Source organism: Camelus dromedarius, chromosome 4 (genome assembly GCF_036321535.1).
Source record: "Camelus dromedarius isolate mCamDro1 chromosome 4, mCamDro1.pat, whole genome shotgun sequence".
NCBI lineage: Eukaryota > Metazoa > Chordata > Mammalia > Artiodactyla > Camelidae > Camelus > Camelus dromedarius.
This window is the reverse complement of record NC_087439.1, coordinates 46674391-46688725: the sequence shown is the minus strand read 5'-3', so window position 1 is coordinate 46688725 and position 14335 is coordinate 46674391.

Sequence of the window (14335 nt, the reverse complement as noted above, 5' to 3'; positions counted from 1 at the left end):
CATGGCCACTTTCCTGTGACAAGAGCAGCCTATGAAAGGGCCCCACCAAGTGTTCAGTCCAGCAGCCCCACCTGTAATGGGGGTGCTGAGGGAAGGATGGACCATGCAGAATTCCAGTGGCCAGTTCCACGCCAGTCCCAAAGTTACTGACTTGACTTTCAAAAGTCCATTTTTTTTTTCTGTCTCCTTTCCCTAGCCCAAGCAGCAATGGAGAGGATTTTGCTCAAACTTTCCAAAATAACTTCCCTTTGGGCTGAGACCAAGCATGTGTAGCTTCAGGCCAAAGGAATACTGGGACGTTTATGAGCCACTAAAAATAGACAGTTACAACAGAAGCTCCCTCCTACTTCTGCCATTTTCCCTGTTGGCTACACAGATACAAAGGCAGACTCCAACCACGCAAGGTAGAGACTAGCATCACTGTAGCTCCCAGCTATGGCATAATTTGATGGGAAATATGTTTTTAAAAGAACAGTGCCACTTCAGGAATGGGTCTAACCCGAATGTCACACCTGGGAAGTAGAGGACCCACCGGCGCATCCTCTGGTGCTGAACCCTTCCCCCAACAGCCAGAGGGGCAAACTGACCACAGGCCACTGTGTTGCAGGCTCTTATTTCTTGTGGGAAAGAAAGCCAAGTTTAATCATGGTGTAGGTTCAAGAACATTTCAGAAGAACTCCAGGAGGACAAACGGTTCCTTTGAAGTATGTTTGGGCCAATAATGCAGACTATCCCTTGCTTTCTGCCTGGACTACGTCTGTACCTGGCTATTTCATTTTATCCACTTTATAGAGCCTGGAAAATAGCCAAGTTAAGTATGGTCTTTAGGTCCCCGTGTACCTGCCAACCACATACCAGGAATCCCTGAAACACTCCCTGCTGAGGTAAGGCTGTAGCTTGGTGGCTTGGGTTGATCCAGTGTCCACTAGGCCTGCATGGTACTCCATGAGGCCCTGGGGCAAAATGATAGAATCTCACCAAGAATGAGAATCAACCCAAGTGCTTAGGAGAAACCAGTTGTCCCGAAACAAATCACTTTCACATCCATCAGGCAACCTAGGTATGAAACACCCAAAGTGATACAGAGTGAGGAACAAAGAATAGCAGGGATCTGCAGAAGACAAAGCGTATCTTTTCCATCCACTTCGTCCAGAAGGTAGTGGGGCCCTGATGTAATTCTCCAGATTCTGGTTCTCCCCTAAAGGAGTCATTTAAAGTTGTGCATGTTCCAAGCATCACCTGGGAACTTCTTGGACTTGAACTCTGTTTAGGTACCCAGCACTGAACACTGATCCACCGTTAAGATGGCTCTGCTCTTTCCATGTTTAAAGACTCCCAGAGGAGGAGAACCAGAACCTTCTTTTACTGGCCATTTTAGTGTTTTAACAGGTCTTTAAAGAAAATAAAATTATCCTTATTCCTAACCTAAATCCCTCGTGCTGTGATTTAAATTCATTTCTTCTTGTTTGGTTCTCGGTAAAGATAGGAAACACCAGGAGCCCTTCCTGTGTTTATTTCAGTTGTCTCAGGTTTCCCATTTTATTCTTTTTTTTAACCTTCCTGTTCATCTATTCTGAGTCCTCTCCAAATTCTTCATCCCCCTTTCTCATTATGAAGTCCAGAAGCAGTCACAACAATAGTGTCCATAATATGGAAGGTATATATGTAGCTATAATTATGTAATATAAATAATTAATTAATAATTATATGTAAACTCTTAAACAAATATTTTCATATGCATTAGCTCATTTGAGCCTTAAAACCACCACTCCAGGTAATGAGTTAACTGCTATTATTATTTCTATTGCGCAGGATAGAAAACTCAGGGAGTTGAAGTGAATTGCTCAGGATCAGAGATCTAGTAAGTAGCTGGACAAGGAGCCAAACCCAAGCCTGCTAATTCCCAAGGCAGGACCCTCCATGACACCTTCTCATCTTCCGTAGGAATTCCTGCATTGTGGTAGGACTGTGTCGACCGGGCTCCTGTCTGTCTAGACCCAACCCCTCCTCCATTGTTCCCCTGCACTGTGTTCACACTTGAGTCAGAGCATGTCAAACACTCCGGTTCCACTTGTTTTTTTACTCCTGGAGGGCAAAGACCTGATGTCCCACTCATCTCAGGTCCCTGCACCTTACAGAGTAGCTTGGCACCTGTAGGTGCTCAACAGGTGTTAAGTAGAATGAATGACTAATGAATGATTTAAGTAGAATGAACGAATGAATGACAAAAGCATCATAGAGAGGCCTAGAGAAGAGTATTTATACAATCAGTTCTCCTATTGCGAGGCAAATAGGCTTAATAAAATGAAAGGTACAATCGCACAACTACTTTGGAGCATTAAATGAAGCTCTCGCCTTGATAATTTTCATGAAACAAGCTTTACTAGTCACAGCACATTATCCAATATTATACCATGCAAATTATAAGCAGGTATTGCTGTGGTTATAAAATATTAAAAATGTATACAATATGAATGCTAAATATTAAATCAGTTGTTTTGAGTCACTTCAACTTTTGGAAATTCTTTTCGCATGTTAATGGATAGTCATCTTCTCCATGGTAAAATGGCTCCTACTTTTTCCCCAGAACATTCCCAAACAGTAAATGTCTAATCTATCACTAAGTACACGGCAAATATTTATTGTTCACGTTGATGGGCCATATTTTTATTCCTGACTTCCCATAGAAAGCTACGAAGGATAAGCCAGCTTAACATTTATGGAACTTTGCCAATACTTCTCTTCCCATAAAAGATAACAGTATATAAGAGAGCCCAACCTCTGTTTAGAGAGTGACCTGGCTTTTAACTTCTTTATGACTGAGGGGAAGTTAAAGTTTAGATAGTTAAAACTAAATATTGGGGCTATGGTTCACATCTAAAAGCATAATTTTAACCTAACCACTTCATATACTGGGAAATGTGTGTCCCTGATGGCAGACTGCAAAAATGGTCTTATTCTCTGCTTGGGGAAAACAAAAAACTTGCATTCGCTGTGCAGACCTGCATGGTTAGCAAATTAGGAGCCAGCAAGGCATCAATAACAGTGCCTTCCCACAACTGATGGAAGTCCTAAACACCAAGTATTATAATATTTAAATGTTCTTCCTAGTTTTATTCACTGTGAAAGCTGAAGAGGAAGAGTAGAGTTTGATGTTTTTGCTCAAGTACCATTACAGGATTAAAAGAAAAAAGGCAAAGGCTGAGTAATTGTTTATATGATTATTTATGGCTTCTTATCTAAGATCAAACTTTTTTTGGTTCTCCAAAGGGAGAAGGGAAATGGTTGTTTCCTGTACACAAAACTTGCCCTGTCACAATCAACAATTTGGAGACCATAATAGGCAGCACAGGACCTGAAGGCTTCTTCATTAGAAAGTGCTCCTTCAAGACTTTGAACTGAGCTCTTTGATTTCGACAAGCCCAACGTTCTGTTGCTGTAGCCATGATGGTGCTCAATGGTGCACAAAGGGGAGGAAATTTTTGGCATTTTTAATTCTCACAACGTTGAGATCCCCTTTGACTAAGAGAAGTTCAATGTGAAGAAAAGAGGGTAGAACATTCCCACTTGATTTTAATCTGCAATGTCACAGCCTGGACTACAATTTGGTACTAAAGACATCGTAGCCAGCTGGAGAGGAGCACAGTAATTGTTGAGGGTTGGTTAGACTGAAAACTGGAGGTAACCAAAGGTGGGCTTCCTAAAGGGGCTGCGCCTGCTTGCCATAGGGTGTTGAGCGTTCAGAAGGTCACTCCATCATTCTGCTGTAATATTCTTGTCCAAGCACTCAGCTAAGGAACTGAATGAGAGCCGGAAAGCTAGGTCACGGCCAGTGGAAGTTTAGCACTCGGTTTAGACAAATCAAGTGCCAGGCTTGATAGGATTCAGGAATCTGAAAGTTGATGGGATCTATGCAGACGGCAAAGAAAGCAAATATACATACAGGTGAGCTGCCTGGACTCAGTGTTTAGTCTTTCAGGCTGAGTCATGTGGGAAGCATGTTCTGGGAATGGTTGGATCAAAGTTCAGCAGTGCTGTGAGGACAGGGAGGAACAGGTGGTGCCCTCACTGGGCTTGAAGTTCAAGAGTTGGGAAGCACTGCCCGGGTCCAGAGTATTGGTTGAAGGATGTGAGACTGACAAGGTGGACTAGGTGGGAAGGTGGGTCTGACCTTAGTGAACCTCTTCAATCTCATCTTAAACCAAACACTGCAGCCACACTGAACACCCTGCAACTTTTCCGAAGAAGCTACTTTCTTTGCTTTGCTTCTGGGACTGTGCACATGCAGCTACCTCTGCCTGGAAAGGACATAATTGCCTTCCCCCATCCTACACGCACTCAGGAATCACTTTTTAGGGAAAGCCTTCCCTGATCCCTGCCTCACCCCAAGACTGGATTAGGTGCCCCTCCCCATGCACCCCCACAGCCCCCTTAGAAATACCCCCAGAGTATTGCGATTGTACGTCTCATAGGGCTTCAGCCTCTTTTCTAATTAACACAGCACTTTCTTCAAAAGAAATCTTAACTCAGAACCTACTGCAAAAGAGCAGGGACTCTGAGGAGGTGGAGAGAGGAGAAGGAGGGAGACCCGAGGCCTGCCTGCCTGGCCCCATTGCTTTCCCAAGGAGCTCACCCTGAGGAATTTCCCAGGAAGGGTCAAAGGGGCTCCAAAAACACTTTTAAAAATCCCAGGCCTAATATATATGATTAATTATACATAAAATGCAGGCATTCTTCATTTAAAACTATTGCATTAAGTACTTATTTATATTAACACCATTAATCACTGAAATGGTTCCAGTCTATGTGGCACGGACGCCAACTAATCAGAAATACACCAGCTATTCACCAACAGAGTTGCTGTCCCAGTGCACACTGGGTGAGTGTAAGCGCCGAACACGTACAAAATCTATCTGCTAGGAATCCTCCATTACTGTGTATTTTCTCCAGGCTACAACGAGTCACTAGCACTCAGCTACACTCCCCCGAGTTAAACAATCACTTTGTAACCTGATGCGGCTGTTCTTCCTGCCCATCAGTTCACATTATGCTGAACACCCACCGTGGCCGACAGAGTGACATCACGGAGTTGGGCCTCCCAAGAAGTAATGGAAAGGACTCACGTAGAATTTGGATGCAAGTTTCCAGGTGCCTCATGTCACCTTCAAAGAAGTGGCCAAGGAAACAGTGAAATATCAAGGTTAGCAGGCAGCGAGGAATCAGCACCAACCACAGCTATTACGATACCCTGGGAGGAAGAAGCCATAGCTGTACAAAGAGAGCTGAAAAGAATGAAAGTGTGTTTGCCAATGTACCAGGCCTGGGACATCGCCCCCCCGAGGCCCTGCTAGAGTGACTTTTACCACTTCAGGCAGAGTCCCCATGTCCAGAAGGCATCTACTGTATGTCCACCCTACCCACATACCTGGATGTGCTTATATCCGTATCCCTGGAAGGATTTCAACTAATTGGTTGAAGTTGGTGGGGAAGGGAACTGGGGATCTGCACAGCAGGAGTGGGCATTAAATGTTTCCCTGTAAATCTCTGACATGATGTGAATTTTTTATGTCCACATACAAAGTCACAGGCCTTTTTATTTGTCTGCCTTGTTCATTAAACTGTAAGTCCCTTGAGGGCAGAAACCATATCCTATTCATCTCAGTATCCCCTGCCCCAAATACATCACCTGGTGTGTAGTAGGAAGGGATGGATGGATGGGTAGATGGATGGTGAGTGGGTAGACAGGTACATGGATAAATGCACAGATATCAGCAGACCAGCAATGTTAGCATCAAAGAGGTATGACAGCAGGGACCAAGGCAAAGAGCCAGCCAAGGAAGATCTCATAGAACCAAACAAGTGAAGCTCAAAATCTAACTGCAAAGCGATGGGCAGCAGATGCAGAAGGGTATGATGGCAAGACTGACCCCAGCTAAAGGAGGTCTCCCTGCCCAGCGCTAGAGCTGGGTGCAGTCCAGGGCCTGGGCTCCTCCCAGAGGCTGGGAGTAAACACAACTCCACTGTGCAATATGAGATTTCCAGGAAAGTCAATAGAGGGACATTGGAAGCCTGATGTTCAGGGCTTGTAAGACACTTATCTGTCCCTGACATGAGTGGCTTTCTCAGCCCCTGGAAAGAAAATGAGCATTATGAGAGGGCCTTAATTGGCCTGGACAGTGCCAGTAGTAACCTAAGTTACCATGGTAGCTAATGCATACACTTCCTTCTCAGTAAGTAACACCCCCTCATCTGCTTTCTAAACAAAGAATGAATGGAAGAAGAAGAAAAGAAAGCAAAACTACACCTCCTGCAAAAGATGTCCGTTTCCTTCTGCTTTTACTTTTCTGGATTCTCACTGTTGCCTGAGAAGCTGCCCTGTGATTACTTGGTTCCCAGAGAGCAAACAACTGTTACTGCGTAACAGATGCAGTAAACGCGTGCGAGGGAACACTCTGCTCCATCTGACCGCTGTAAGGTGGAGGGCCTGTTGAGGCACCGGAGGGAATCTGGAGAAGCATTCAGAGTCCATTCACAATGACATTTGCAGTAATTATGGAAGAAAGAATGAAAACAGGCTGTTTGAAATGAATTCTCTCTTCAAAGTGGAAAGGATGGTCTTACAGTATTTGAGGATGACATGGTGTGTGGATGCTTTTAAAACTTCTTTGGTGGAGACTGTCTGGAATTAGAACTCAAGTAAAGATTAAAGGGCTTGGGGGTGGGAGGGGGATGGACTTACTTCTTTGTTCCACTGGTTCAGCTCCAGTCTTTCTCCTTCATAGAAAACAGACACAGGGAAAACATCTCTGAGGTCATCTTATGGGTGCCCTGCAGGGTCAGCGCCAGTCTATCCTTACATCTAAGTGAAGTGCTCTATTCAGGCAATTTTGAAAGAATTTAAGCAATGCGGTTGCCACCACTTCCTTTGGCAAATTTTAGTATTCATAGCCTTGAGCGAAGGTTTGGGGATTTTTTTTTTTAATTTTGTTTTTTGCTTTTACAAAATGGCAGGCAGGTAATGGCCTGGCTGTTGCTTCCAGGCCAGCGACCTGTAGGGTCTGCTGTTAGGAGAAATGCCGTTTATGTTATAGGGATCTTGCTAAGAGCAGGCTCCCGAGGTGCCTCGGCATCAGGGGTGCTTTCAGGGTGTCGTGGAATTGTAGAAAATTATATAGTCTTCCTTTTTCACATTTGGTCTTACATTCTGGAGGGAGCCAACCAGTGCTACAAGCCACAGTCTTCCACTGGGGAGACTCCCCCGGGCCCCCTGCCGGGAGACAGGACCAGTCAGGCATCCACAGACTGGTGCACGGCCCAGCATGAAGGCCTCTGCCCAGAGGATTGTTGGTGACAAACCTGGGTGAGTCAGAGTCTGTCTCTTGTAGATTCTTGACGATGAGATGCAAGAGCACTAATTGGCAGCGAAAGTCCACAAGTGAACCAAAGGTAGGAGATAACAGAAGTCAGGAGTCCCCCTGAGCTGTGGGCTAGCAGAAGTCCCCAAGGAAGAAAAAAGATGTACAGGATGGAACGCGATGCAGGCGGTGGGTAGATGCTGGGAAAATCCAAGGAAAGACAGAAGAGCTCCACCACTGTGATTCTTTGTGGCATCAAAATGTTGCCCTGAGGGCCCTCAAGAGATCTTAGATCTTTCCAGTTCCAGAACTCTACTCTCTTGCCCATAAGAACTCTCTGTCCTCTAATCCAGGCTCTTGTGGGGTCCCTATCTCTGCATTGCTAGTCTATTCTTACAACATGCCCAATTACCTGAGGCAGCTTGAGTGCATCTCCAAAACCAAGCTGAGACTCCCTCCCACGTGGGGCACATCCTGGCCCTCAGAGATGGACCCCGCCCCCCAGTCTGCTGCACAACTCTGATTGGAAGTGCATGGGGACAGGCAGGTGGAGAGGGGGCAGAGTCATGGGTCTGCCAGTCCTTGTCAACTCTTCCCCTCAGGCAGTCCTTGTCACCTCCTCCCCTCAAGGCTGGGAAGCCACAGACCCAGGAGCTAGCATTACACAATTCCAGGGTGCATGGGGCGCCTGCAGTTGTACAAGTCAGCTCTACTCGGCAGCCCTGTAGGAGACCCAGGGTAGGAAAGCACATTCCTTCCGCATCTGCAGACCCTGAGCCTGCCCCTCCCCACCCTCCAGTACCTCCAACCTGAGCCACTGTACTTCCAAGAGATAGCCCCAACTTGGTCACTTTCCAACACCCAAGTCATCTGGCTCCACTATTTACTGTAGCTGAGACATGGAAACAATCTAAGTGTCCATTGACAGGTGACTGGATAAAGAACATGTGGTGTGTATATTTATATATGTATATATGTAAATATACACAATGGAATACTACTCAGCCATAAAAAGAATAAAATAATGCCATTTTCAGCCACATGGATGGACCTGAAGATTGTCATGCTAAGTGAAATAAGTCAGAAAGAGAAAGAAAAATACCATATGATATCACATTATGTGGAATCTAAAAAAAAGACACAAATGAACTTATTTACAAAACAGAAACAGACTCACAGACAGAGAAAACAAACTCATGGCTACCAGAGGAGAAAAGGGGTAGAAAGAGGTAAACTGGGAGTTTGAGATTTGCAGATACTAACTAATATATATATAAAGTAGATAAACAACAAGTTTAAACTGTATAGCACAGGGAAATACATTCAATATCTTGTAGTAACTTATGGCGAAAAAGAATATGAAAACGAATATATGTATGTTCACATATGACTGAAGCATTGCGCTGTACATTAGAAATGGACACAACATTGTAAACTGACTATACTTCAATAAAAAACAAAACAAAACAAAGTCATCTGGCTCAGCCCTGCTCCCACGACAGCCCTTTTGCTATGACTTGAGGGACCCGGATCAATAGCATGAACTGACCATGACTTCTAGCCACTGACAAATGGCAGCTCTTCCTGCTTCTGGGTAAGGACCAAGTGATAGGGGACCTCCCAGCAAGGGCCGCCACTAAGGTGCACCTCTCCTCCAAGGGTAACTAGTTTGCTCTTTGAACAAAAGAAGCAGGGGGTGCTAAGCAGGGAAGATCAGTACAGAGTAAGCACAACTATCTTTCAATTTCTTTCTGCAACTCATTACCAAAATAAACTGTAAAGAGAAAGGAATAGGGTAACTTCAAAAGCAAAAATACACCTAATTAGTGTGTTTGATTTTGTGTAGTCACAAAGGAGGGAAAGGCGATTGGCTTGGTTTTTGTTTTAGGTTCCAAATCTAGTTACTTGTAAGTGCACTCTTTTATGAGGAAGTGGCTAACAAGGAAAATGTTTCAGACTTTTTTTTTCTGATTAAGACCTTTAGAATAAAGCAATTCTGGAATTTGTGGTGCAAAAAGTAGGCGGGGCAAAAAGTAGCTCCCCTTCTCCCGCAGCATTGTTGGTCTTTTCTCTGAATGCTGAATTCCTTAAATCTCTCTGTATAGTTTTTGTTTCCAAAATGTAGTTATAAGTTGAAGATGGTGCGTTGCTCAGACCCTATGTGTTCAGACCTCTCTGTTGGCTGTGGACTCCCCTGGAGTCCTGGACCTGGCAGGCCACACCTCACAGGCCGTGGTGCTAGCGGGCTGGAGGGTGCCTGTCTGGAGGGCCACGCACAGGCAGGACACCTTCAAGGAAAGAACTGGGATAGATGTAGGCACACGCAGGCTTGCTTCCTCAAGAAAGGCATCCCTTGGGAGTTTGAATTTAATTGACACACCCTGCTTCCCACTCTCAAAGTCAGGGCGGGTCCACCAAAAAGTATGGAAATGTCTCCAAGATGCAGGAAGATCCTCTGGTTCTGAAAGCCAGTGCTGGAGAAAGGCATTGAGTCCTAGGAGAATAAAGACCGGGAAATACAGATGGAGAGAAGAGGAATATCTGCCTTTATTCAAAATTTTTAAATGCTTTCGCCTGCTGGAGTGGAGTTGGAATGGCGTTGAAATGACTGCTGTGTACTATGTCTTTCAGTTAAGACCTCGCCCAGGAGTGGAGCTTGTTTGTAGCAGGGCTTTGCAACGCGTGGCTTTCTGTCCTGATTTGCTTCTGGCTTCCTGAAATTCTTTTGCAAAACAGTGCCTCAAATCTCTCGCCCACGAGTCCGTCAAGATTCGAGGCTCAGCATTCACCAGAGAAGCCCAGCCTGCTTTTCTCTTCTGAAATTGCTGTGTTAATAAATCTGTTGGCTGGTCGCTGTGACCTACAGGCTTCTAAGCAGAGCGAGAGCTCGGCCTCTGAACTCGACCTGTCGCACTCAGAAAGGAAGAGAGGCCCTGGCCAGGCCCAGGGGGCCGGCGAGTTTAGGAACCCTTCCAAGACTCCAGTCATTGTGTGGAGATCTAAGAGATCCCCCCTCTCCTGGTTATTACCAGTGATGAATGGCTGGGCGGGCGGCTCTGCTCCACAAGAATGGCTGAGATTGAGGAAGCGAGAGGCCTATGGCAGGGTGACCTCAGTGGCAGAAAAGCCATGTGTCACATTGCTGTAATAATTTACGACAAGCATTTCTCTGTCTGGGATTTGCCTTTAAATAGAAATCACAGATGATGCAAGCTCAGGGGCATCACCTCCAGGCACAAAGTCCTGCAAGTGGGGAAATAGCACGGAAGGGTTTCACGGGTTTAGGGGCACAAAAGAGCCCAGCTGTTTGAATGTCATCTGCTACTTTTTAAAGGTCAGTGGTATGGGAACGTTGTGGCTGGGAATGAGCAGCCTCTACCTCATAAGGCTCTTGACAGGCTCAAGGTTCTCAGATTGTTGACATGTCTGAATTCTCCCCAGTGCCTCAGACCTGGGGCCTGTCTCCTCAGGGCCCACCCACTTGGACCTCAGGAGCATCTCAGGCTGCAGGGGAGGGGCAGCAGGGTCTGTATGTCTAGACAAAGGCGCGCGTAGCCATGGAGACCCGCTGGCACCGTGTCAGACACACATTTCCTAGTTTCATCGCCATTTCTTCAGAAACAATGCTGAAAAGTGTGAGAGATGGTGGGGCTGGCTTACCTCTTCAAGGCAGGTAAGGAAATGCTTGCTCAAAGCCATAGGAAACCAGGCAGACATTCCAGAAGTAGAACTTCCAGGGATTCAAAGATGGTGTCATCACAGGGGACTGATTATAGGAAGTCCCTGATCTAGGAGTGGACATAAAGGAGTGTCATTGGGCTCCCCAGCTGGAGAAAGGAGCAGTCACATCCTTTGGTTCCCACCCAAGGACCCCTGTCTGTCCCTCCTCATCATTTGCCGTTCATGCACTTGCCTCCTCTTCCTCTAGATCTCACTGGAAATTTCTATCCCTGTATTTTCTCATGGAGGACTGTCTCTTAGTTTGAGTCCAGGGGAGGACTTGATTTGGTGACCACAGCTTTTAAGCACCGTATTCTTCTTGTGTCAGCTCCCCATCCTCCTAGTCAAATAGGGCGACTCTGATGTTTATCAGGCAGCTGGTGAGGGCAAGACATTCCACTCGTTAGGGCTTGAAGTGAGTCAACAAGGAAACAGAACCGACTCTATTGTTGAGCAAACACTATCTTTATGGGTATTGGACCCAAACAAGCTCTGTGACAGGAAACACACTGAGGGAATTTAACATGTAGAATACTAAAAACTTCGTGCCGAGGATCAGCGGCTCAAAATAAACATGGAAGTGAAAGATCACAGAACACAGGTCACAAATCAAAAGGATAATACAGTGTTCTGAAAGCACAGGTCCGGGAAAATATGTTAAAAGCAAATCATGGTCAGTCATGCTGGTATCAGGGCTTACACATGCATACACACAAGTACACATATATATACAAGTGTGGGTTTGTGTGTGCATTTGTATGTGTATGTGTGTGTGTACATACACGCATTAGGTGTGTACACACATACACGTGTAAGTGTAAAGAGAGAGGTGGAGATGGGGAAAGATCTCTTGGCCATATTCTCTCTTCCACTCCCTCAGACTAAGAAGCAAAGAAATGGCCCTCAAGACTAAAATTTTAGGTTAGAGAAATCCTCTAGGACATTAGAGACAGGGCATCAGAGCAGCTAAGGGGAATTATTCTTTTACTATCAAATAATACCATGTGATTTGTCTTTACACAGGGCTCTGGTTCCCAGCCCCCTGCCTCTCCTGTGCCTTCACTCCCTCCCTTCCTCCGGACCTCCTGTCCCCAGCTGCAGCAGAGCACAACCCTCTGCAGACACAGTATGGACTATCTTAGGGAATTATCTACCAGGAATCCTGTCTGCCTGGTTTGTTGTACTGGACAGAAGGTAGAGGAACTGTTTTCTGGCCAACAGGCAGGAGAGAACAGTGGTGAGCCTGGATGCAAATCTCTGTCTGCCCAGACAGCTGTTCCCACCTGTCTTCCCAGTCCAAGAGTGCAGAGGAGTGACTGATGTCGGCTGTCACCAGCATTGAAAAGCCCACATTGAACTGGAACCAGGATCTCAGAGCAGTGGTTCTAGATCTGAGGAGGCAGGATGTCAAGCTTGTGCACGCCTCATGGGAATTCTGCTTCATGGACCATAGGAATCCCCCATCTCTTCAGGAGCTGAGCACTTTCTTCTCCTGGGAACAGATAATCTTTGCCTGTCCTCAATGCTGCCTTTCAGTTATCAGATGTAGGAAAATCTTTAGTGTGTCAGAGTTAGAACGCTTGACCTTTGCTGCTCCAAGATATTCACTGCTTCAGGGCCTCCAACATTCTTCCCGAAAGTTCACAGGACAATATGGAAACCAAAACAAACAAAAGGAAAATCCTGGGGCTCCAGGAAAACTGAGGTGAGGGAATTCATCCTCCTGTTACTCTCTTTATGAAGATGCTAAAGTTGTTATGCATTTTTCAGACATTTGGCCAAAGTGCCAAGCCATTTTAAGTCTGACTGGAAGGAGAGTTATTCCTTCAAAATCACTACCTTGATAAATGTTTTTATTTTATCCTCTGGATGGACTTAATTCAAAGTCATCTGCTTATTGCACTGAGAGATTCGTGCTCAAAGATACTTAATTATGCCTAACCTTTATCCCATTAAGTAGATTAAAAGCCTAAAGCATTGGCTGGCCTCCTGTATAGCTAGTCTGTTAGATATATATGTTCAACTGCAGCTTGCAAAAAGCAAGAAATTACATCAGGCTTAAAACAGTGTGTATTCAGGATCTGGTTCTATTTTGAGCTTACACTTGGCTTAATTGTACAAAGCAAGGAAATAATACGACACTAAAGCCACTGAACTCATAAATACATTTCTGTTAGCAAGAAAGGCCAAAAAAGTCATCCAATGTAAATTTATCCTTGGCTACTGAGTAATTATTCTTTCAAGGACTTGGAAGAGTGGCATGACTTCTGGTCCTGTGCCAGCTGCATTCTTAAATGTGGTCTTATAACAGGGGAAAAATGCCCTCTAAGAGAACATTTGGGGGAGGCCCCTCACACCGTGGAATCCCTGAAAGGGAATTCAGGGAGAAATCTAAGCACTGTGATATCTAGTAATGCTTACCTACTTGCTCCAATAAGCAGGCAGATAAATCGCTTGGTAAGAAACTTTAATTGTGAATGATGCATATACCACAATATTCTGATGCATGGCAAGGTCTTCCTTGATACCTTGTGCTAAGACATAGAGTACAGGTGTGATACCTGTGCAAAAAAGAATATGGGAAGTCCACACTGGGGGAGGGTGTGTGTGTGTGCGCGCACGTTGGTGTGCACTGGTGTGCTGGTAAATGTTTAAAACCAACCCTCTGAAATAAAAATAAAAGCCCTAGTTTGTAGTGTTTGCCAGTTTCCATGATGTAAATACTCCCACGGCTGATTTCAAGCTCCCAACGAGACTTCACTGAACACAGTCGGGAAGAGACTCCCAGCCACACACTATTATACAGTATTCCCAGCACACGATATCACGGCACAAATAACTAGGAAGTGACGGATTTTGAGTTTTTATTATCTTTGCTTTTAAAATAATTTATTTAATTATATAAGTTTATATAAACTAATAATGGCTGTGTTTAGCCGTTGGCTTGCAAAGTTCCTGAAAATGTAACACTTGGCTCTCAGGGGCTGGCTCTGGCACACTGTGTGTCAGGGGCATGGGAGTATGTGTGTGTGTGTGCGCGCGTGTACGCACATGCACGTGTGTGTACACGGGCACACACGTGCACGTGGAATGTAACTGAAGCCTGGATAAAGTATAAACCTATCTATGGGCCAAGGAGTGTGCCGATACCACAGCCCTTCTCTTTGAGTTTGAAAAGATTTCCAGAGTGAAGCAGAGTGCCTAGTGGACAGAACAAAAATTGGCCAGCATCAGGAATCCAGAGTGGCCCTGGAAGCTGG